Genomic DNA, 26,490 nt, shown 5'->3' with positions numbered 1-26,490 from the left:
TGGTGGCCAGGAGTGCTTTTGAGCAGCTTTGTTTGATCCGCCAGCTGCGACCCTTCTTGAACAAACATGACTTGGACACAGTGATCCATGCTCTTGTTACATCCTGACTGGATTACTGTAATGCACTTTATGTGGGGCTGATTCTAAAGAGCCTTCGGAAACTTCAACTGGTCCAGAATGCGGCTGCTTGAGTCTTAACTGATACTCGTTATACGGAGCACATTATGCCAGTGCTTCGGCAGCTGCACTGGCTTCCGCTATGTTTCCGGGCACAATTTAAGGTTTTAGTTATGACCTATAAAGCCTTAACTGGGTTGGGTCTGGGGTATCTGAAAGACCATCTTCTCCCATATGAACCTGCCCGGGGATTGAGGTCAGCTGGGGAGGTTTTGCTTTGTGTTCCCCATTTGTGGAGATAAGATTAACATCTATGTGGAACAGGGCCTTCTCAGATTTTGCTCCCAGGCTGTGGAATTCTCTTCCTCGGGATAGTCGCACGGCGCCAACGCTAGTGTTGTTTCAGCATCAGGCTAAAGCCACCCTTTTTACTCATGCTTTTATTAATGTTTGAGTCTCTATGTGTGTGTTTTTTCTATGTTTTTATCAGGTTTTATGTCCCTCTGGGGTCTCGTATTTTAAATTTTTATATATATTTGTATTGTGTTTAAACATTTTTTGTAAGCTGCCTCAAATATTTTAAATAGAGAGGCGGGGTAAAAAATTTAAATAAATAAATAAATAAATAAATTTTAGTTATAGCGTCCTGCCACGGCAGGATCCCAATAAGTAGAATTGTTCTTTCACTATCCCTACAATGTAAAAAGTGCATATGCTTTGGATGGTCTAATTTCTGCATCCGTTTTTCAGCAGTGTGTAGCTTGGTCATTTCTCAAAGCAACAGCTCCACCATTTGTTGGCTGAGAACATTGCCTTTTGGTTTCACGAAAGGCTGATAGACTTCAGTTTCAAAGTTTCCAAAAGTATGAAAAAAACCCAGACTGTGGAGGTTGTGTGTATATGATTTGTGGGGCTGTTTTAAAATGAACATTACTGTTGTAGAACAATGTTGTATGACGAAACCACATTTTTACAGTCGTGGGGGAAAGAAGAGGAACATGGCATTAATACTTGTCTGTTGCAAAGCTGCATATCACAAGAACAAGGATAGGATTCCCTAGGAACCACTGTCACCTTCCAGCACCAGGCAATCACAATACAAATGCACAGACACACATACACTCAAACCCATCCCCACTCAGGGGAGAGTGCTGTTACATTTGTTAGATAGTGACAACACGGGCACAAGCATTTCATCAAAGGACAGATGTGTGCTGCCCTATTCATACAATAATGGAGGGATGGGAATCAGCTAGGGAATTGTTGGTGTTGTGGGATTTTGAAATACATGAACAGAGCAAAAAGTGCATATTTCTAGTTCTCCATTAATTTCTTTGTATGCATCTATTCATCTTTCACTGAAATAAACACAAATGACATTACATTGCAGAAATCTGAAGATAAGAACATTTCAGAATATTTTTGAATATTCACAAATTGTCATCCATCTTATGCATTAGCTGCAAATTAAATGCTATGCGTATGACATAGAAAAACAAGGTGGATTAGGTAATCTCTTTTATTGGACCGACACACAAGAGAAATATCTGGTTAAAACAAGATACTATGAAGAGCAAACCTAGTTTTAAACTCTTCAAAAAATCATCTAGATGAGAGCCAATCAGTGTCATGGAATAACTAAATGGTATATTCCAATATCTTTATCAGCCATCTAGTAGCATGAAGTGAACTATAGGGTACTAATGAGTCACACGTATGATTAGTTAACCACAACAATTATACACAGACCGTAATCCAATAAATCCCATAGTCTTCAAAAAGAAATTCTCTCTCCACTAGTAAAAAAAGCAGTCTAAACTGTCCTCCAACTTCAGTCTCAAATTAGAAGCACCTTCTTCCTTTCCTGATGGTGCCCAATGCTTGCATATAGTGCACACACATAAGAGAAGGTCAGGTTCCCCCATGTTCACCACAGATAGATCCCTTCAGCTAGTCAAAAGGGTGGTGGTAGTGGGGTACCCCTCCCTCTTTGTTACGGGGTACTCCCCCTTCCCAACACCCACGGGGTCGTTAGTTCAAACCCCTCCTCACGGTCACCTATGTGCGTCCCAACTAATCAGGTCATTAACTTGCCAGGTCTCCCCGAAACGTCGGCTGCGCGGTTTCCTCCTGGTGGGGAGAGGGGGGTCCGGGCCCGCCCCCTCTCATGGATCCCAGCCCAGGGCCCTAAGGACTCAGACAGAACCTTCGTCCGGTCCAGCTGACGGGGCCGTAGCCGCAACTCGTCAGCCCACAGGCTCCCTTCGCCCGCCCTGAGCTGCTTTCTCTCCCCATTCTGGTTCACCCTGCTGAGCAAGGCTTACCCCTTCGGCTTCGGGCCCCTCCACCTAACGGCCCCGGGGAGGGAGGCCATTTGCGGCCTGCTTCCCCCTCCTTCCCTGCCGGCGGCGTTTAAATCCCCGGATCTGCTCCGCTGCCGCGGCCCCACCCGGCGTGGCGTGGTGTCGTCTCCCGTCGGCGGCCAGAGTAGCGCGATGGCGTCATCCACCTGGCTGCCTCCCTGGGATCCTCCGGCATTTCTAGCCGGAAGGCCGCCGCCGCCGAACAGCTGACACAGCGGTTGGCGGGGCGTGCAAGGGCCGCATGGGCGGCTGTTCGCAGCACGCCCCGCTCGGGGCTCCCGGCCTGTCCCTCGAGAACCGCCGCGTACGCGGTCGGGCGGGTCATCTCAGTGCGGGGCGCCCCTACCTCGTCACAGTGGTCAAATTCATCCCCAAGAGCTGGATCTCTCAGCCCAAGTGGCTGAAATGGATGTGTGGTCCCTGCTTCTAGTTGCACTAGAATCACACATGGGCACCTGATTCCCATAATTTAAGGGCATACTGGATCATTATGAGCTCCTGCATAATACAGGACATAGAATTTCACCCAGTAATTTATTGTTTAAACTATGGCATTTTTTTTAAGACATCCAGTCCTGAGTTAAAGATTTCAAGTGCTGGAGAATCCACTGAATTCTTTGGTCATTTCCAATGGTTAGTTACCATCACTGTTAACATTATACATTCATCTGAAGAAGTGGGTTGTGCTCACGAAAGCCCACAATACCATCTACATATTTTGTTAGTCTCTAAGGTGCTGCAAGACTATTTATTGTTTTTTAAGTTTTTTCAAAATTATACATGTTATTTCTAGATTGAATTTGTCTAGCATCCGTTTACAGACTCTTTGGTAGGCTGCCTTTTGCTTGGGCCAGATTAAAATACTACTGAAGTCCTTGGAGTCAAGACAAACACCAGCCCTGCATCAGTCTTCTAGAACTGCCTTACTACTGGCTTCCTTGAAATAAATGTGTCTTCTTTTATTCGCATGTGTCATAACACTGCCTATGGGCCTGAGTTGCCCACTTACTTCCTTAGAAGATTTCCTACCATGATGTCGAAGTTTCTGCCCACATAATCCCTCTTCTAGCCACTAGAAAAACTCTAATTTTCCCGTGGGGAAGCCCCAACCTGTTCCTTGGCTCCCTCCTGTGTAATAAATGATCCTCAGGAGTTTAGTGGTTTCATCTGGACCTGTTCAGAAAAAAACTGAGGAAGATGCAATCTCAGCAGCACTGAAATGGCCCTGGTGATCCACTAGTGCCTGCAGTATCATAGAGAAGTTCCCCTTTCAGTTGATGTACTCTGCCACCAGATGGTCTGGGGCCAAAAAAGACACCTGTGCCCACCATGCTCCCCCCCCCCCCCACACACACACACAGTTAGGGAATCACATTGTTGCAAAGCCACCTGCTATTTCTCGCCCATTGCCCAGAGTCAGTTATTCATAGCAGGAGGCAATTAATGGCATTACCACAACCCCCAAGGTAGGCTTCCCAACTCCAACGTGATTTGCATGTAACCAGTAGCAATGTGGAGCTGCCACTTAAATAGCAATCACCACTTGCTTTTCCACACTGAGGACAGCTCTGTTTCCAGTGTCCTTGCCCTGCAGAACAGAAGCGAGCTCCAGACACAGTTCCAGGATATGCAAAAGCGACAAGGAGTCCTGCAGCACCTTATAGACTAACAGATGTATTGGAGCATAAGCTTTTGTGGGCAAAGACCCACTTCTTCAGATGCATGTAGTGGAAATTTCCAGAGGCAGGTATAAATATGCACGCAAGAATCAGGCTAGAGATAATGAGAAAAATTCAATCAGGGAGGATGAGGCCCACTTCTAGCAGCTGATCTGGAGGTGTGAACACCTAGGCTGTGTCTAGACTACATCCCTTTTCCGGAAAAGGGATGCAAATTAGATACATCGCAATTGCAAATGAAGGGGGGGATTTAAATCTCCCCTTCATTTGCATAAACATGGCTGCCGCTTTTTTCCGGCTCGGGGCTTTGCCGGAAAAAAGTGCCCGTCTAGACGGGGCTTTTTCGGAAAATAAAGCCTTTTCCGAAAGATCCCTTATTTCTTTTTTAAAGAGGAATAAGGGATCTCTCGGAAAAGGCTTTATTTTCCGAAAGATCCCCATCTAGACTGGCACTTTTTTCTGGCAAAGCCCCGAGCCGGAAAAAAAGCGGCAGCCATGTTTATGCAAATTAAGTGGGGGATATTTAAATCCCCCATGGATTTGCCTATTCCAAAGTGTCTAATCTGCATCCCTTTTCCGGAAAACGGGTGCAGTGTAGACACAGCCATGGTGTATTAATCATGTTAACTCTCTTCTTTTCTTTCATGAATACACCTTTAGATTTGAATTACTAAAGGATTGGCAGCAGTGTGATTATTGGGTAAGATTTCAGTGATGTCGCTGATGTCTTGAGATTAGAAGGACCCTATATGTGATGAAATTGGTTTTCAATAACTACTCATCATAGACTCCAGTGTCTGGGTCATGAGATAAGGGCTGGAATGCCTAAGATGACTGCAATTCTGACTTCTTGTTAACCAGTGTGGTGAGACAGAAGTTTACTTTTTTCACTGACATGGTATAATCTGAGGATAGTGGTTCTTTTATCATAAAAGTGAGCCCTACTTTTCAGCAGTTTGTCCTGAAACAGTATTCTCAGTTGTGACCCAGTGAAGCACAATGATATCTCCCAATCTACCTAGCTATTATCTTCCTTTGCCTTAACTGCTACTCTTTCTTCTCAGCATTTCGCCTCTTCTGACAGGATCCCCTCAAAACAATAACAGCCTCTGGTCTCACCTATCCTCAGAAAAACAATAGTTGACTCTCCCTGCTTCCCTGTCTCTGTTACTTACTGTTCTATGACTCTTCTTTCTTTCTGCAACCTTACTGCGGAAGAAAACAAGCCTTCACTCTGAGTTTGTAAGCAACAAGTACTCAGGGCAGTTTATTCGAGCAATATTGCAAGGGAAGCCTGATTTGGGCGTGGGGGGGACCCCACCAGGCAGATCTTCGAAATGCAAGCAATTATGAAGCAGTTTATATACTGTCTGTTATATATAATAACAATAAACAATTAGTCTTCTTCCCATTACAAACACCAATGGCTAACAGTTATTTTAGTTCCACCCAGATGCTCCTTTATCTCAAGGTGGATGCTTCAGTCAGCATTCTATCCTTATCTCTTAAAGCAAGGCGAAAGGCGAAGGCAGCTCCTTATTACAGATCTCGCATTGTCAGGCCACAGACTTAGCCTGACTCTTACGCTGCTACTAACAAACCCTAAAATGGTTGCACACAAATCCCCTTATCCCCGTTTCCTGCTTCCACATTATCAAACATGCCATTTACCGGTTCTGCTTAGACTTTGTCTTCTCAATGCCATCCTGGATGCACTATGGGTAACTACCCCACTGTGCAACTCAACACCTTCTGATGCATAGGGACTGTCTAGTTTGGCCAATCCCTGCAACAAACCTCGGTGCCAGCTCTGCCCACATATCTACACCAGTGACACCATCACAGGACCTAACCTGATCAGCCACACCATCATTGGCTCATGCACCTGCACATCTACCAATGTAATATACACCATCATGTGCCAGCAATGCCCCTCTGCTGTATACATTGGCCAAACTGGACAGTCCCTACAGAAAAGAATAAATGGACACAAATCAGATATTAGGAATGGCACTATACAAAAACCTGTAGGAGAACACTTCAATCTCCCTGGACACACAATAGCAGATTTAAAGGTAGCCATCCTGCAGCAAAAAAACTTCAGGACCAGACTTCAGAGAGAAACTGCTGAGCTGCAATTCATCTGCAAATTTGACACTATCAGCTCAGGATTAAACAAAGACTGTGAATGGCTAGCCAATTACAAAAGCAGTTTCTCCTCTCTTGGGCTGTGTCTAGGCTGAATCCCTTTTCCTTCAAAGTAGGAATAAGAGATCCTCCGGAAAAGGGCTTATTTTCCGGAGAATCACGTCTAGACTGGTGCTTTTCTCCGGCTTATCCCCAAGCCGGAAAAAAGCGGCAGCCATGTTAATGCAAATACTGTGGGGGATATTTAAATCCCCCGCGGATTTGCCTATTCCAAAATGTCTAATCTGCATCCCTTTTCCGGAAAAGGGGTGCAGTGTAGACACAGCCCATATATATACAATAATTAAAATGTTCTTATGTCAGGTTTCTAGCCATTATATCATAGACTTCTGGCTTGTAAAGTCTCTAGTTATTTCCCAAATATTGGAAGGTCCTCAGTTCATAGTCCAATGTACTCCTTTTAGTTATAAATCCTCAGTCCAGAGAATCAGAGCAGGAAAGAGGCACAATGGAATCATTTTGGGGGTCTTTTACACTCTCTGCCATGTCTTTGGAAATGTGTTGTTTCAAAACACAGCTTACAGCCTCTGTTTGTGGGAAGTTACAAGCACAATATTGATTCCATGGTCACATGAGCATATCACATGTCCTTTCCTGACTAGTTGGCCCACCGCAGGTAGCCATTGGCCCCTTTGAGGCTGAGGTGTCAGCAAGAAAAGCCATTTGGGCAGAATGAGTTTCTTCAATGGCCCCTTGTGAGAACTAAGTGTCTTTGACAGGCCATCAACACAAAGCTGTCTAGCCTAAACGTAAATCTTCTCTGGTAGGCATTGCCCGGGAATGCAGCACATACATAAGATATCAGTGCATAGTAAATGCTCATAACTTTAGATGAAAAAATGATATATGCATATAAACAAGATAACCCAAGTTAGGCATTCATAACTTTTCTATTCACATCTTACATGACATGCTTTGCACAAGATGTGTTGCACTTTCATAAGAGTGGCAATATCACTGATATACATGTTGTATTTTAATTATACAGCATCATACAGGAATAGGTGGAGCAGTAAGTAAGTGAGGGTAAGTGAGAAACCTCTGTGTAAATTCCCCTTCGAATAAGAGGGCATTACAGGGGTGGGTGATAAGATGATGGAAGATCATGGCAGAACTTGTTAATGTTCAAAAATTCAGTGAGACCTTGCTTGGACAGCTTGAGACCAGACGACTGGATTTTAAAAATGACAGAAGTAACAAAGTATCTGTGTATGTGGGCATGGGAGTCGCTATGTCTGATGAAAGAGTGCAGCTAGGCAAGGGATATGTAGCAGAACAGACAGATAAGAATTATGGATTTCTGGAACTTTCTCCATAGACTCAAACACATAGGAAGGTGGACTAGGGGAAGCAGATGTTAAGAACTGGAGAGCTATCCTTTGCTATAAGAAAGAGGCACACGTGAGTCCAGAGGAGAAGAGAATGGAATGCAGAGAATCCAGAACTAAGTCAGCAGTGAAGAGAATTACATACGTCATCAGCACTGATGCACTGTCATTATTCCTGCTTTCTTCCATTTATAACCCACAAAACTTTGATTACACAAGCATCTGTTACCATTCCATTTTACTGCAGAAATAGTGAGCAAGTTCAGTCTGTTTTGACAATGGCATTCCCACCTGTGAGTAATACCACATAAGATAAAAATGCAGTTTTGCATAGTCATGCATGCCCATACCCTCAGTTACTCAAGTTTGGAACAGAGACACAACAGTGTAATAAATCTATAGGTTTATAAGCAGACCATTAGAGGGTCAACTAAGATTCCTCATAAACACAAGTTTATCATTGCTTCAACAGAGTAAATGTAACAACAACAAAGTTCATATTAAACATATCAAGTTCTTCCATACCAACTAGTACATAGGACAGAAATCCAATGCATTTAAAATATACACTATGGCTATGTCTACACTCGTGGCTCGTTGCGCGAGAAATATGCAAATGAGGCTACATGTGGAATATCGCCGAGCCTCATTTGCATACCTAATGAGCCACCATTTTTACAGAAGAAGCTTTTGCGCCAGAAGTAGCTGTCTACACTGCCCCTTCTTGCGCAAGAAAAACCCTCTTGCACGATGCCACTATGCTGATTATTTTCAGGAATAACGGCATTGCGCAAGAGGGGTTTTCTTGCCCAAGAAAGGGCAGTGTATACAGCTCCTTCTGGCGCAAGAGCCTTTTTTGCAAAATGGCGGCTCATTAGGTATGCAAATGCGGCTCAGCAATATTCCATGCTTAGCCTCATTTGCATGTTTCTCACGCAAGAAGCCGCGAATGTAGACATAGCCTATGGATTTAGCATTAATTCCAACACATCACTGAGCTGAACAAGCAGAAAGCACCCAATTCTTCAAATATCCTGGCAACTTCTATGTTTCTCCTTATGGTTATCCTCTTGCTGCAATTAGTAAAAGCAGGCAAGAGTATGCTATTTTGGAGTTTTTATTCTGAAACAGCTTTTTTTGAAATAAGTGCATAGTGTAAACGTGCCCCTATTGCGCATGCTTCAAAGTTTCATTAACTTTTTCTTTTGTTTGCCAGCTAGTCCCAAACTAGCTAAAGTCAGTGGGCAGCTGCTCTACTCTTATGGCAGTCAAAAAAAACAAACAAACAAAAAAAAAACCCTGAGTACTACTGTTAAAAAGGGACAACAATAAAAGAATTCACTGAAATGTCTCAGATTATTATTTAGGTTGAATTCTAAGATGCTCTCTAGTGTGGGTGGTTGTGCAAAAATAACCTAATTTTGAGGGCAATTTTTTCTGAATACAGAAAATCAAGATATGTAAAGGATTACCTATAAAGCTGTAACTGTCCATCATTTCTGGGTGGCCTAAACCAGCTAAACAAAAACAGCGGAAAATGTCTTATTTTGGGCAGTCACATGGTGTTTTTTCACAAATGCTTGCTGGTTTTACATAGTTTTCTTTACATTTCTCTCTCATTGTGGATGCCCCCACCATTAATTTATTCTGTTGAGAGGAAGGCAAGTATCAGAGAACAGGGTATCTTTCTTCCATCACCTGAACGTAACTAAATGCATATGGTCCTCCTATGGAAATGGTTTTCTACTCTCAAAGGCCTCTTAGGAATCAGTCAGAACCTAAAAGTCACACCTAAGGTGTCCTTCCAATTTTTCCATTTTCATTGTTATGGGCAATTGTTATTCAACCTCCTCTGCCACAATTTAAATTGCATTTCTAATCCCTTAGATACAGATAGCTGTTTCCTTCTAGGCTAGGATGCGCTACTAAGGCTAATGGAGGTCTAATTATTGTATGCAGTCCTATATTTTGGCTTTCTATCTGTTCCATCTGGTGTCATTATCAGAAATTTGTGGCACTCAATATATAGCAACTCTTATCTTACATATTTGAAAGTTCAGCCTCTCTTCTGAGAGTACGCAGATTTACATTTTTAGAGGATAATATAGAACAGAGTCTTAACTCTCAGAGCCCAATTTTTCATTGATCTGCATCTCATGTAGTCGTTTACACCAGTGCAAAGAGGGTGAAAAACTGTATCATTTTGATTTGCCAAAAGAACATGACAAATGTTTAAATTTCTATTCTAACAGTGAACAAGGTGTTCTATGGTAATGTTAGCAATAGTATCTGCACATAGTGCGAGCTCCTGTGGCATACTCTTCATAGTCTTTATTTTTAAGTTGTCATTGATCTTTTGAGAAAACATTGCCAGAGCAAATTACTTTGGTAATCAAGGGCAACTTTGCCTTGTCCTTCAGTATAATGTAAACCTCTCCTACATACATCTATGTAGAGACAATGCTACATATGAGATTTCTATACAAACCACCAACTTTTTGGAAATTTGAACCAAAATAAAATTTGTAAATTATATTTTTAGGAATGAGTTCATGACTTTATCAATTTTTCCACATAAAGTGATAAATGCGCATCTGGGGAGAGATTTTTTGAAAGCATGAAATGGACTTAAGAGTACAACTCCCATGGAATTCATAAGAATTGTGCTCCTAAATCCATTAGACTTTTTTGAAGATCAGTTCCCACTGCTTTTTAATGCAACTGGGATCAATTATTCTCCAGGCTTCCACTACTTATCTGTCTTTTATTAAATCCATCTGGTCCCTATTAATTCTGTCGGCAAGTATATTGTTCAGTCTGCTACTCAATACTTAACAAATATAGATTCCTGTATTTACTAAAGAGTGTGGTTTGCTTGCATTACGATAGATCTCTCTCTGATTTAGAGAAAACAATAATTTTTGTACAAGCACTGTTAGATTAATTTCCTCGCCCTACTGAATAAAATGTTATACACATTAGTGGTTCTAACATGATTAGAACTGAGAGAATATTAGAACATTTTTTCAGTTTGGAGATCTAAACAAAAAAAAGAGCTTGTTTTGAAATTGACACTGAATTTCTTTGTTTGTTCTTGACTAATTTTTGACTCCAAGCCCAGGAAAAGTTGTTAGGCCCCAAACAATATAATTTTTGTTTTTTTATTTGTTTTGAATCAGTTGGGGTATTTTTTTCACTCTTTTGTGTCACTGCTATTTTTATTTTCAGCTAGCTACATTTTGAAACAAACTGCAATTTTGGTTTAAAAATGTTGAAATGTTTCATTTCAGAAATGTCAAAATGAAATGGTTGGCTGCCCAAAATAAAATGTTGAGGTAAGTATTCACAGAATTCAACCCATACCCTGAAAAAATGCCTTTTTCTGTGAATTCTCTATTTCCTGAAAAAAAATCAACTAGCTCTAAAACATTCTTTCCTTAAAAGTTTTATAAAATATAGCTAGCAGTTAAGTTTAACAGGTATAATACTTGATATTATTTCTAAAACCACTTCTGTTGAGATTTCCCTATCCAATATTTCCTGATCAACTTTTCCAAAGGCTAAATTTACATAGGGGCTTAGGTATGTGAGTCCAACATTTAGGCCTCACTGGTATTCACAAAACTCCTGTGCAGGTGCAACCTAATACTGTAGGTGCCTAAACTCACTCAGTGCCACTGTTTTTGTAGTAAATATTCCCTAAGTGTGTATGTTTCTGTCTCAGGGCATGAACACCACGGCCTCATTCTGGGCATGCAGATGCCTAAGCCCCAGAATGCTGCACAAACTGGGAGAACATAGAAATCCTCTGTCAGACCTCCCCTGTAAGGTCTAATCTGGAAAGCATGCTCAGTGGCTCCCTATCTCCATACAAAATGTGAAGAAGGCCTTCCCTCAGAACTTTCAGCAACTAAGGTGCTCACCTGGGAGGTGGGAGGCCAGCAGTTCAACATGTCTACTGAGGAGAAGGGATATCAATAAGCATCAGCTGAGTACCCTAATCTCCTCATCATCTGTACACCTCAAAGCATTTTATAAAGGTGAGTGAGCATAATTATTACCATTTGACAGATGAGAAAACTAAGACATAGGAAAGCAACTTGTTCATGACAAGACTATGAGTCATGTCATCTTACTCCTTGTTCAATGCCTCATCCACTGGAACAGATGCTCTCTCATGACCTCAGATGTAAAAGGCAAGAGTGATAAATCCCAATAAAAATGTTCTGAGACAGAATGGCTACGTCTAGACTACATCCCTTTTTCGGAAAAGGGATGTAAATTAGACTTATCGCAATTGCTAATGAAGCAGGGATTTAAATCATAAAAATGGCTGCCGCTTTTTTTCCGCACGGAGCTTTGTCGGAAAAAAACGCCAGTCTAGACGCTGATCTTTCAGAAAATAAAGCCTTTTCTGAAAGATCCCTTATCCCTTATTTCAAGAGGGATAAGGGATCTTTCAGAAAAGGCTTTATTTTCCGAAAGATCAGCGTCTAGACTGGCGCTTTTTTCCGACAAAGCTCCGTGCGGAAAAAAAGCGGCAGCCATTTTTATGATTCCCAAAAAAGGGATGTAGTCTAGACGTAGCCAATAAGTTTTACATTCAACAAAAATGTCATGACAATGTTATAGTTAAAAAAATAATTGGATGAATGTTAGGAAATTCAGAGATGAGGTGCTACAAAACCTGGTTTCTCTAACTTCATATCCACATGAGCCATCCACTTAATCATGGCACAAATATATCATTAGTACTGCAATCGCTTTCATTGGTTGAGATTTTAAAGGCAGTCCAGTGGGATCTAGGAACATACTGTATAGAATAGACGGGTCTGTACTGTAGAGGGTTTAGGTTGTAATTTACATTCTCATTTGCAGTCAATGGTTGTGATTTCTGAGAATGGAATTCACAGCCATAAAGTTAACATACAGATTCATAGATTCCACAGCCAGAAGGAAACATTGTGATCGTCTCATCTGATCTCCTATATAACAGGCCAACAAACTTCCTAAAATAACTCTTTATTATACAGAGCATATATTTTAGAAAACATCCAATTTTGATTTAGAAGTTGCCAATGATGGCAAATCCCCCACAACCTTTAATACATTGTTCCAATGGCTCATTATCCTCACAGTGTGAATTTGTCTCGCTTTACTTTCCAACCATTGGATCAAGGTGCACCTTTATCCACTGTATTGAGGAGTCCATTATCAAATATTTACAAACTGTGATCAAGTCACCCCTTAGACTTCTCTTTGTTAAGCAAAATAGATTGAGCTCCTTCCATTTATAACTATACGGCTACGTCTAGACTGGCATGATTTTCCGCAAATGCTTTTAATGGAAAAGTTTTCCGTTAAAAGCATTTGCGGAAAAGAGAGTCTAGATTGGCACGGACGCTTTTCCGCAAAAGCACTTTTTTCAGAAAAGCGTCCGTGCCAATCTAGACGCGCTTTTGCATAAAAAAGACTCAATTGCCATTTTCACGATCGGGGCTTTTTTGCACAAAACAAATCTGAGCTGTCTACACTGGCCCTTTTGCGCAAAGCTTTTGCGCAAAAGGACTTTTGCCCAAACGGGAGCAGCATTGTATTTCTGCAAGAAGCACTGATTTCTTACATGAGATCGTCAGTGTTCTTGCGGAAATTCAAGCGGCCAGTGTAAACAGCTGGAAAGTTTTTCCGCAACCGCAGCTGCTTTTGCGGAAAAACTTGCCAGTCTAGACACAGCCTACATGTTTTCTAATTCTGTGGCTCTTATCTGAACCCTCTCCAAACCTCTTCGAATTACAGACACTGCTTTCTAGTCTCACTAGTTCTATATACAGAGGTAGAATGATCTTTTTACTACTACTCAAGATTCCGCTGCTTATTTATCCCATTCCAGGATCATATTATCCCCTTTGGCCATCTAGGCCCTGGTGGAGCCCTGGCATAGCTAACAGTGTGCATCACAGGCTATGAACTACAGTAGGCCCAGCCTTTGCAAAATCAAAACACAGCAGGCATTAGCCAACACCAAGTAAGCACTTCCCAGGCTGGAGAAGATGGCACCAAAACCACACAGCTCTCTTGTAAGATAAGAACGGCATAACAGGACAATGGATAAGGATATTTTGTTCAAACTAACATGTACAAGGATAAGGGTGGAAACTATCAGGATCTGGAGCATAATATGTAACCTTTTTGTATCAATGTATAAAAGGAGAAGTCATAGGAGGGCAACCGTACTTGCCGAGGGGACAACATCCTGGTGTGCTGACTGAGAAGATATCTTGTGGCAGGCCTACATGTATTAGTGCATCTGAAGTATAGGGCATTAATACTGTGTTTTGTCGACAACAACCCTAGCTGAGCACCTTCACTACTGAACTGAGCCTGTGGTCTTTCTTATGAATAACATTAAGGTCTTCTGAAATATCATGCCACACTGTCTGCTAGTGCAGATGGCATCAGAGCTCCAAGAACACACTGGCAACAACAGCATCAGCAACAACCTTCCACAGCACTAACAACAAAGCCACAGCATTGCAGTCAAAGCACACGTCAGCTGATTATCCACCACGACCATCAAACCTTTTTCAAAGTCACTGCTTCCCAGGAGAGAGGCCCCCGTCATATAAGGATGGCCTGTGTTCTTTATTCCTAGATGTATTGACATATTGCTGTATTCAGGTATATACTGTTTCCTCATGTGCACAGCTCAATGGGATCCAGCTTGTTCTGTGTCAGTGATCTGTCCTCTTAAGTATTTACCACTGCCCCAATTTCTGCGTCATTGGCAAATGTTATCATTGGTGATTTTCTATTTTCTTTCAAGTCATTGATTAAAATGTTAAAGCATGGGGCCAAGACCAGAGTGCCCTGTAAGGTGAGCACCTGCGCAGCTGCCCATAAAAAATACTCTGCCTGCCCACCTCATTTTCATTTGCAAAGCTGTGCTGCAGCACTCATTTTCCTGCTCAAAGGTGAGAGGCGCTGCAGCCAGCTGCTCCAAGCCAGGGCTGGCTAAGGTGGCGTGGTAGGGGGATTACTGGGTGGATGGCAGCTGAGGCCACATGGTGGTGGGCCTGCTTCTATGCCTTGCCCATTTGTGATTTTGGTCTTTTGCTGACAGAATCTTTCTAGATTTTTATACTGAAGTATGTGGAGTTTTGTTTGTGGAGCAATATTCTGGAAAATGTGGGAAAACAAAACATTAATTTACTATAAAGATAATCTTGTAACAAATAGGTTTCCATTTCTAAGAAAAAAGTGGTGATTAGGTTTCATAGAAAATAATTCCAATGACACTAAGAAAATGAGAGTCCTTGAAACTGAGCAAAAGAGTCAAGTGTTATGCTTGATTTCTTAAACTATCCTGTAAATCTTCAGAGAGAACATAATATTTTAATAAAATAATATGTAAAGGGTAAAGACATTTTTGCTATCTTTGTCTGTAATGTCATGAAAATGTACCTCAAGGACTTTAAGACATACACATAGATAATAAATATATCCTCAGTTTCATACTCAGCTCAGTGCATGCTGGACTGAATGTTCAGTCTTTAGTCAAACCTGCATAAATACTCATATATTGCAAACAGTTAAATATCTTACTAAATGTTAATGCATTAAGTTGAACGACCATGTAAAGCAAATAGACATGCAGGTTTCTCCTCTGAGGATGTTTGTGCCTGTTTTTATCTTAAGAAATCTGTTATGTTAGATGAGCTTTCCCTGCTTTTAGGACACAACTTGTTGGAGGTTTCAGATACAGGCTGAAAGCGCAAACTTTAACTGAAATGATAGGTGTGTTTAATATTTAACAAACACATCACTTGTCCTGGATATTAGACATTTGAGTTAGATATATTTTTAACCCTATCCTCCCCCCTAAAAAAAATAGGTAAACACTAACTAAAACCAAATCTCCCACCACTTTCAACTGCTTATATTTGAATATCATGGAATTACAGATAAAACAAAAAATAGTTCCCCAGCTGCCTACAGAATTTCAAAGTATTCAAAACCTAAATTTCAAATGCAAAAAACCATAATAACCATCAAGGCTTTTGTTATGTATCCTCAAGCAGCATAAAAATTCAAAATCCCAATTTCCATAACTTGCAATGCCACAGATACTATGGAACGTGGACACCTGTCAGCTGAGACCACAGACCTCTTTTCATATAAACTACTGAATCGCTATTATATATCAGATGACTTTCAAACACTATTAGCTGGAGCCTGATTAGGCTACCACTAACTACCAAACAAAGTGCTTGTTATTGTGCATAGTCCCATTCATGATGGGACTACTCACAGTTGGGAGCCCTTCTTTTAGTATTCTTTCTTCCATAACATAGACATATATAAGATATTTGTTAGTAACTGGTGAGTGCCACTGTGACATACATCCGAGCAAGCGCACATGACCTCACTATTGGTGCACAAGACAAAACTTACTCCACTCATGGATGGAAAATCTTAGAGGGAACGCTGGTTGTGACCCTGTTTCAGTGGGGTTGCCAGGGCTGGCTGAGATCTGATGGGCTCCGGGGCTGAAGCCCAAGCCCCACTGTGCAGGGCCAAGGCCAAAGCTGAAGACAGAGGGCTTCAACCCTTTGTGCGGGGTTGAGGTTACAGGTCCTCTGCCTGAGGCTGAACCCCTTGGCCTTCAGTTTTAGCCCCCTGCTCGGAGCAATGGGAATCAGGCTTTTTCCCCTGTCCACCTCGTCCCCCTTCCTGGGATCATGTAGTCATTTTTGTTGGGAGTCTTGGTGCAGCGATGTTTGCTAATCCCTGCTTTAGGTGAGAAGAAAGCACACCTGTGAAAGAGATGCTATAATAGAGTTGCCAACTTTCCACTTGCTTAAAACTGCACACTGCAGGCCCACCTCTTCCTGAGGCTATACCCCCACTTCACCTCTTCCCCAAAGCCCCACCTCCAATCACTATGATCCTTCGGAGCTTTTGCCATTGACTTCATGGGTTTCATCCAAGATTTACTGACTTCAAAGTCCCCTAACCAGTAGGCAACTTCACACACACCAATAACAACAATTTAGGATTTGAACCTGCAACAGTTACTCAGCCATGTAGACCTTTGTTTCAGGAGTAGTTTCACTTAGGGCCAATAGAACTACTCTGTGAGTAAGAAATACTCTGAGGAAGGGTCAGAAGGATTGGACCCTGAGGACATTTACAGCAATGTCCATGTTCCTTTCCAAGACCTTAAACGCACATGTAGTAGGGTCCCTTACAGCACTAGGAAATCCCAACTCATAACTGACCAATAACCACCAATTCTAAGAAGTAACAGTTTTTTTTTAAAGAGCTTCAGTTTTCCAGTAGCTCCAAATGGTTCCTAGTAGGAATTTATGTTTGATAAGAGGCCTGATGTTTCAGCTACATCTTTTGAAAATCATTAATCATATTAAAAATAAAAATGTTGAACAGATTTTTTTTTCTTTTTAGGATTTCCTGATAATATTCACAAACTATTAGCTCCGTTCACAATGGCAGTAAGACACTTGAGTGTGTGGTAGGCTAAAATATCAATATGTCTTGGGTGATTTCAGTCAGCCTTATGTCCAATAAACAGGGTCCTACCGTATTCATGATCTATTTTGCTCAATTTCATGGTCATAGGATTTTAAAAATCATGATTTCAGATATTTAAATCATAAATTTCACAGTGTAGTACCTGTAGGGCTTTGGACTCAAAATGGGGCAGTAGGGAGGGTGCAAGGTGACTGTAGGGAGGTTGCAGCATTACCACCCTTGCTTCTGCGCTACTGCTGACTGCTGTGCTGCCTTCAGAGCTGGGCAGCTGGAGATACTATGCCATCCTTACCTCTGTGCTGTGGCCAGCAGGGCAAAGCCTTCAGAACTGGGCACTTAGCCAGCAGTCGTCACTCTCTGGTGACCCAGATCTGAAGGCAGCACAGAGTAAGAGTAGCAATACCCTGATCCCCATACAATAACCTTGTGACCCACCTTCAGCCTTCTTTTAGGTCAGAATCCCTGGTTTGAGAAACGCTGGTCTCACCAGCAAAATCTGTACAGTGTGATGTTAAAGTACCCAAAAAAACATACTTCACAGGGAGGAGGGGCAGGAGAGACCAGATCTCACTGCATTTTTCATGTCCATGAATTTGATAGGACCCTAAGAATAAACCTGTACTAAGCATGACAATATCTAAGTAAAATATACCCAGTTCTGTCTTTGAGGACCAGTCTTGTATTCCTTACATACCCCCACCCTTGCAAGGAATAGAGGACTTCATCCTTATTATTAGTTCTCCCTAGCATTAGTTTATATTATTCAGTTAGCTCTGGCTATCTTTGTATTAATACACTTGTAAAGTTCCCTTGAAAAATTCCCTAAAATGTTTATGGGGCTTTAGTTGACAGAAAGTACTGGTTCCTCTATGTAACAGCCTGTATTGTACAGCAAATACAAAAAATTCTGCTGTCCTTTCCCTTTGCTCACTTTCCTTGTGCAATGGTTATAACGGAGGAAAACTCTTTTGTCAAAATATGCCATTTAGAGTTTGATTTGTTGACAAATCCTGTCAAATACCAGATTTATATCCCACCGACTGGCTTTATGAAATATGAGTCTGATTTAGAAGTCACGCCACTTTATATGTTATTCTGTTCATTTAAAAGATGTTCAGGTGATTTATAGCCTGTGCTTCTGAATTATAAATCACATCTTTGATATATACCTCCTGTATCTTATTTTTAATCTGAGACTTTTTATTTTGAATATAATCTGTGATTTACTACTTCTATGTAAAAATAGAAAAAGGCGATTTGATTGATATATTTATACTTTAGGAATTAGTTAATCCCAAATCCTGAGATTTAAGATCTGACCCTGCGGCATTAACAATAATGAAAGTTTTGTGATTGACTTCAACACATGTAGGATCAGCTCCTTACTTATCATTGTTCAACTGAAAACAAGTTTATCCTAAAGCTGTAGTACAGAAGAGGCTATACAGTGCGGAGTTTCTGGGAGACGCAGTTTAGATTGGTGAGGAGAATAAGAAACAGAGTCTTGAATACTGGCTTATAGTCAAACATCTGCCCTTAACTAGTTCAACCTTAGATAAATCAGTTAGGCCCAGATTCTCAATGATGTTTAGGTGACTAAGTCCCAGTTGTATGCACAAGTGCAGGTCACAAAAATCCCTGCTCCATTGACACCTAAACTTGTAGTCCTCTAAAAGTTCATTGTGGATGTCCCCTGTGTGCCTATGTTTCTACTTCCGGGCATGCACACAGTCCCTCACTCTAAGATGTCCAGATGCCTTAAATAGTCATTGAAGAATTGCTATAGAAGGGGCATGGGCAGGTAGCCCTTGGCCCCTCTCCTTGTGCCCCCTCTCCCTTCCCATCTACATTCTCTTCCCTGTAGAAGCCCAAAGCCCCCCGACCAAAGCTCACTGTCCCAGTGTTGGAGAAGATGGGGCCAAGGCCCCAGCCCCAGGACACCTCAACCTGAGCACCCACAGCTCCTGGGCAGAGTAGCCACAATACCCCTGGTGCTCAAGCTACCAGGCAGCGTGGTTCTTGTGCCCCTAGCTCTAGGGCTCCAGGTAGTCCCCTGTCCCAGTGCTTGGGCAGCTGGGCAGGGTGATTGCTGCACTCCCAACCCAATGGCTCCAGGAAACTCCCAGCCCTAGTGCTCAGATGGGTGGCCAGCATGGTTGGCATGACCCCAACCATGGGACTCCAGGGTTCCCACAGTCCCAATGCTCGGGCAGCCATTGAGCATGAATATGTTGTTAGCAACAGAGCATTATTGTCAGCGCTAGTTAATGTGGCCAGTTTTCCAGTTTTGTAAGCATATGTTTGTGTTGCTAAGAGCAAGTCAGGCATCGGGGCACAAGGTTAGCAGCACTGTGTAGGATGGGCTACACACGGCCCTGTCTGGCTGCACCCTGATTGGCTGGGTCTGCACAAGCTCCCTCCAGCCTGCTTTTAACTCTTCTGTTGCCAGAGTGGGGCAGCCACCCCACTACAATCTCTTACATCCTCTCCCTGGCCTGCCAGGTAGTGTGCTTCGCTGGGTTAGTTGGCTTCGAGGGTGCTTCGTTGGCTTCGAGGGTGATTCAACTATGCCATGAGGTGACCCATCTTGGGGAAGGGGAAATGAGCTCTAATGAAAGAAGAAAGAGAGGGGAATCATCAGAAATTCACCTTCATCTCCCAGTCTCTCCTGAGCCAGGAGTCTCTCTCCTCCCAGTCCTTCTGCAAGAGGTGTTGGGAGAAAGGAACTTGAGCTCTTATTCTGTGTCCTCAAGGGAATCTGGAGCATAAAGGCTAAATCAGAACCCTCAAAAAAGGACTCGTTCCCCTCCCTATCCCCGCTACAAGATGATGAGAAGAGCTGCAAGGCTGGGCACAAAATTGCCAGGAATGGGCTATGGAGCATAGCCCTCTAACCACTTACCCAAGAGAAGAGGAATTAGACTTAAGAATACCAGATTCCCAGGTCTGACTCTTTGTCCCCATGGGAGCCCACCCTCTCTTAACCCAAAGCCCCTCTATAGTTACAGATACCATGGCCTATCAAAGCCAGCCTAGACTATGCCTGAGAGCAGGATGTAGGGGTCAAGGTCACAGAGAAGGGCGTGTTGGAACAGAGCACTGCTGCTGCTCCTTGCCCTAGCTCTCTCCAGGGTTTTTCTGGACTAGATCCACAAATGGATGTTGTGAGGCAGAAGGAGGCAGATCAGGGTCAATAGGCACTATAAAAATGAACTCCTCCCACTTTTTATATTGCTGAGACTTTTACTCAGGGTGGAGTACCTGACTCATTGATTAAAGATCTTTAGACAGGGGTTGACACTCCCAGGACACTGTCAGGATATGTCTACACAGCAATATTATTCCAAAATAACCTAGTGCATGTCTGAACTACAAGCCTTTATTTTGAAAGGATGTTGAGCTAGAGGATTTCTTACTATGACTCTTCTAACCCTCATTTCATGAGGAGTAAGGGAAGTTGAAAGAAGAGTGTTCTTCCTTGAACTTCCTGCTGTGTAGACAGCGCCAAAAGCTGAATTAAGCTATTTTGACATAAGCTGAGCAATTGATGTAGCTGAAGTTGCATAGCTTAATTTGACTTTAGCCCTGCTGTGTAGACGTGTCCTCAGAGTCCTGCAGGTCACAACACACCATTATGTCTCTAGACTGGGACAATATTTGGTCTCACAACTGATCCCACATGCTCTGATCCCCTGATTTACAAAGTGCATGGAGACAAACCTTTCACCCTTTCCCTGCCTCTGAAGGTCTCATTGGAATGAAGAGAGTGACTGTGAGGACAGTTCCTCCAGGAATCTCAGAGTCCATAGGAGAGAAAAGCTGATTACCCGAAGAATCTCCTGTATCTCAGGGTCACTCCAGGAAGGAGCCAGTGACTCTTCTCTGAGGACTATCACCTAGATCTCTCAAAGCAGACTGAGGCTGTCACTCCTTAAGTAGGTCTGGTACCCTACGGTTAGAACCATGCAGAGCCCTGGATTGGCATCCAAGTGCCTTCCTTCTATCCTCTGAAGTGAATTTTTGTTAGGCATTTATGAATTCTGACATTTTAAAAATGTTTTTTCAAGCTGCTTGCTATGTTGCAAGAGATAAGGATTTAAATTGATGGAGATAAATGCTTATGATTTATTATTTTTTCCTAAAAATATTAGTTTAGAATAAATTATATAATCTTAACAGTGGTACAAACAACTGCAGGAGAAGGAATCTTTCATTTACAATCTCATTAAATACAGAGCAATAGTGAGTGAGAGACTTTTTACTATTTTGTTTCAGGATCCATTGAATCATAAGGGATTATGAACACCCATCAGCAGTGCTTCACATAAATATACATCAAACAAGTAGATTACTTGTATTACCTGTATCAAGGAGTAAAACCATTGGTGAATTCATAATCAGGGCCAGAAAATTCCGGCAAGATTCTGTAATTGAAAAGATTGCTCAGTTCTTTTCTGCAGTGAATTCTCCCTTTCATCTTGCTCAGAACAAGCATTTAATGTAAACTTTGGGTGTATCTACACAGCAAAGTTATTTCAGAATAACAGCCGTTATTCCAAAATAACTATGGGTACGTCTAGACTACATGCCTCTAGCAACAGAGGCATGTAGATTAGACTACCCGGCATAGGAAAATGAAGCGGCGATTTAAATAATCGCCGCTTCATTTAAATTTACATGGCTGCCGCGCTGAACCGATCAGCTATTTGTCGGGGATGAGGCATACCTGGGAGGTCGACAAATGCCTTTGATGTCGACTGCGGAGCGTCCAGACTACCGTGCTGAGCCGACAAACAGCTGATCAGCTCAGCACGGCAGCCATGTAAATTTAAATGAAGCGGCGATTATTTAAATCGCTGCTTCATTTTCCTATGCCGGGTAGTCTAATCTACATGCCTCTGTCGCCAGAGGCATGTAGTCTAGACGAACCCTAAGTGAGTGTCTACACAGCAATTCTGTATTTCAAAATAATTTCAAAATAACGGATAGGTTATTCTGACTTCTATAAACCTCATTCTACGAAGAATAATGCTTATTCCGAAATAGTTATTTTGAAATAAGGCGTGTGTAGAAGCTCCACTTCTGCTATTTCAAAATAGCTCTTCACCAGGGCCATTCTAAGTTATTTCTCTTAGGGCTCTAAATCAAGATAGCACGTCTACATTAGGGGAGCCTGCCTTGTACCAATTTTGAGGCAGTGTAGACTCACTATTTCAAAATAAGCTATTTTTTAATAACTATTTTGGAATAGCTTATTCTGGAATAACTGTTCAGTGTAGATGTAGCCTTTGTGACCAAGCTGCACTCCACCTAGCAGACTGGACTCTGCTGAATACAGTCTATGAGAAGGGAATTGAAAGTGAGGGAAATTGGCTTATTTGAACCTTGAGGGATGGAGCAATATACTCAATGAGCAAGGTATATGTGCTTTTGTGACAAGAGATGAGGTGGTCTATTTTACAGAAACATTAGGAAATGCCTAAACAGAAGAATACTTTAAAAATTGCAGTAAAACTGATAACAAACTGCAAACAAAAATAAAAAGTTAAGCGCCTAGCTATATCATAAATAATGCTGCAAATATAGCAGAAATTAGAAGAAATCTAGAAGAAGATAATGAAGGGAACCTGACCTTTATAGCACTTGAGTGCAGTGCTCTTTTGACACATCTTATGGCCATAGACTTAACTACAATTCTAGGAATAATGGAAAATGTTGAAATTGTAAAATACTTCCACAACTACTTTGCTTCAGCTTCACTGAAGTGAGCAGGAGAATCAAAACTGATTCTTGCCCCATATGTACAGTGGAATTTAGTTTTAAGTTCTTTATTAAAAGCAGCCTATTCTGATGGCAATTTATTAAGGCTATGTCTGCACTCCCAAAATAACTACTTTGAAATAAGCTTATTCCTCTTCACAAGCAGGAGTTATTATTTCAAAATAACAAGCTCATTATTTTGAAATAACAGACTTGGTAGTGTGGTCATTTGCCTTGTTATTTCAAAATAAGGGGAGTTATTTCAAAATAACTCCCCAGTGTAGACATGCCCTAAGTCTAGAGAACCATGACAAAATAGATGGAACTATCACAGCCAAAGTAGTCAACATTGGACTAAAGAGAAATACAGAAGATTTGCTTAATATGCTGAAACTTGTTTCCATAGCCTTGGAAAATCTGCAGAAAGATTTTTGCTGTAGTGTGGATATTGTTAAAATTTGGAAAGAATTGCAAGGGACATTGAAGAAAGAAATATCCTAGAAAATTAAATTGAAGTTAGTAAAGAAACAGATGGATCAAGCACTACTCCACCTCATTTTCTTGCCAGTATTGTATCAGGATAGATGTTTGCTAAGGAAGAAGATGCTGCTATGACATTGCCATCTAATAAACACTCAATCATGTCAATCATAATCCATTTCAAGGATGGAAGCGAACCATTGAAGCAGTGCAAGTTTGCTGGTGTTTAAAGAAAGTCACACTTCTGAATGGTGGAAGTCACTAGGTAAGCACCCAGAATCAGAGCCTGTTGAAGTGCTAAACTACCTTTGGACAGCAATCGCCACTTCTGCAGGCACAGAAGGAATATTGTCTTCATTTAGATTAATTCATTCAAAGTTGAGAAATTAACTGGGAATTGAAAAAGCAGAAAAAGTTTCTCTTCTAGTCTATGAGTAAAAACGAGGAATGAGGGGATAAGATCTATTTATTTAAAAGTTTAAAGGACAGTCGAAATAACTATTTGCCTAAGTTTCAGGAAAATAACAGCCTAAGGGTGCATCTATATAGCACCCTAACCTTGAAATAAGATACGCAATTTTCACTATACAAATTGCGTATCTTATTTCAATTGTATTTCAAAATATCTTATTTTGAAATTTGGCACATCTACACAGCACCAAATTTTGAAATAACGCACTATTTCAACACATCCCTTAACCTTCATGGAACGAGGATTATAGGGATGCTGGAATAACATGACTGTTATTTTTAAAAAAATCAAAATAAAGGGTGCTTTTCAAAGACATGGGGTAGCTATTTCAGGATATCTCCAGTATCCCGAAATAGCCTTGGTGTCTAGATATGCCCTAAGTTACTAAGTACACAGCAGGGCTTAACTTGAATTAAGCTACGCAAATTGAACTACATCAAATGCATAGCTTATTTCAAAATTGAGAGCATCTACACAGCTCTTAGGCTACGTTTAGACTACATCCCTCTGTCGGCAGAAGGATGTAAATGAAGCACTTCGAAATTGCAAATGAAGCGGGGTTTAAATATCCCGTGCTTCATTTGCATAATCACGTAATGGTGCTCTTTAGACATGCCCTCAGATTGTCATTTTCCTGAGACTTAGGCAAATAGGAACTTAAAGCTCTAATCACTTTTACATAGTCATATTTGAAAATTTTCCCAGGCTGACCTCAAATAAACATCTTAATTCACTTACTACAATTAATCCCTCTGTTCCTGTAATAAATAATGTTTCACATTTATAATGACATGTTTTGATAAGAGAAGTCTATGTATACAAAACCATTTAGGTTGTTTTGTTCAATAAAGTAAATTTTATATGTTCTTTTGTGTGTTTAATTAAATTCCAATTGCCATCCTAAAGCAACTTGACACAAATCATGAGCAACAAGTTAATTATCTAGTAAACAAGCAATATATCATGCAATATTTTCTAACCTACTAAAAATGTACAATACATACTAAACTGAAATTGCTTAAGTAAATGTATATATTTATAGTGCACCCTCCTAGGAAGCAAAGAGTTGTACCAAATCTATTCTAAGGACTTCGTTTAGTTGTAAATCAGCAAGTTTTGATAATTATATTAACTGGTGAGGGAGCTCATTTTTTCAGAAAATAGCTGAAGTTGATTGAAATTGATTATTTAAATTGAGGCTTTCCACTTGGTGATTTAAATTGCTGTTGTAAATCGCTTTGATTTAAATCGATCCACCCTGTCCTGTGAGAGACAATGTAGAATGAGAGTCTGGCCATAATGTCCCATGAACATTTCTCAGTGAGGAGGCTACACAGCACTCTAGACAGTCAGCAGGATCCAACCTGTCCAGCTGGACCCCAATACCCCATTCCTTGCCACCCATGAAACTTGCTCCCTCCTTTTCCCCCTACAGCTCACTCCCAACTATCTAGCTGGGACCACCCAGTTCTTAAATTTCCCCCTTTTCTGCTCCCCAATCCTCAGCCCCAGGAATCCAGCTCTTTCCTACCCCCTTTCTGCGCCACTGTTCCTCCTTTCACTGACCCAAGAGAGGACTCTCCTCTCCTGCGTCTCTCTCCTCCCATCACCATTGTCAGGTGCTGTCTCTGACCATTTATTCAACCAGATCAACACCAATCAGAATGATGAAGGTTAAATGTTCAAATTAACATCAAGTTGACTGAGCCCCATTAAAAAGAAACACTGTCTATAGTCGGACAATTTTTATTTCTCTTATCTTTAAGGTTTTAGGGTTCACATTGACCTACCCACCCCAACCCCACCCCCCCAAACTCACACATATGGGGGTGTATTTGACTGACTCCCTGCCTGGAGCACCCTCCATGGCTGACTGGAAGCCAGGTCAGACCCGCCTGTCCTGGTACCTGGCACCGTGTCTTTCCAAGGTGTTGTGGGGAGGATTCACCCCAGAATGTGGTCAGCAGAAGCCTTTTGGCACTGTGGGGAAGGGCAGGGATGGGAGCTACTTCCAGATGCAGAGAAGTGAGGGGAGGAATGACCTAGCCCTTGTCTTTGCAGAGGTCATCTCTTCTGCTGCACCTCCTAACCCTGTGGCTGGAAGCAGCTTGGCCCTCCCTACCCACACAGTGTCGAAAGGCAGCTATCGTCTCCAGGTTGCTGCTGACCACTGACATAACCCACCTGTTCCCCAAACCCAGAGAACCCAGCCAAAGAGGTGGCTCAGCAAGAAAGGGTGCTGAGGGGACCGAGTAACCCTGGGCTCCCCGGGTGGGGAGAAGTGAAGAGGATGCTAAGCCCTGCCAGGGGGGTTGCTGTGGACCCTTTTGGTTTGGGCTCTAAATTGCTCCCCTTGCCACTTCAAAGCTTACCTGAGGGTCTGAGAAGCGCCCCCAAGCCAGCATGGTGCAGGACTTTGGCACATGCCAGGCTTGGCTCCTCCTGGCCAGTGTCCCAGGCCAGAAGGGTGGGGAGGAGGCGTATGCAGGGGCAGCAGGGATGGCACAGGCACAAAAGGGCAAGGCAGGGAGAGG

This window comes from Pelodiscus sinensis, chromosome 2 (genome assembly GCF_052426305.1).
Source record: "Pelodiscus sinensis isolate ZL-2025 chromosome 2, ASM5242630v1, whole genome shotgun sequence".
Lineage (NCBI taxonomy): Eukaryota > Metazoa > Chordata > Testudines > Trionychidae > Pelodiscus > Pelodiscus sinensis.
Note: the sequence above shows the minus strand (reverse complement) of the source record.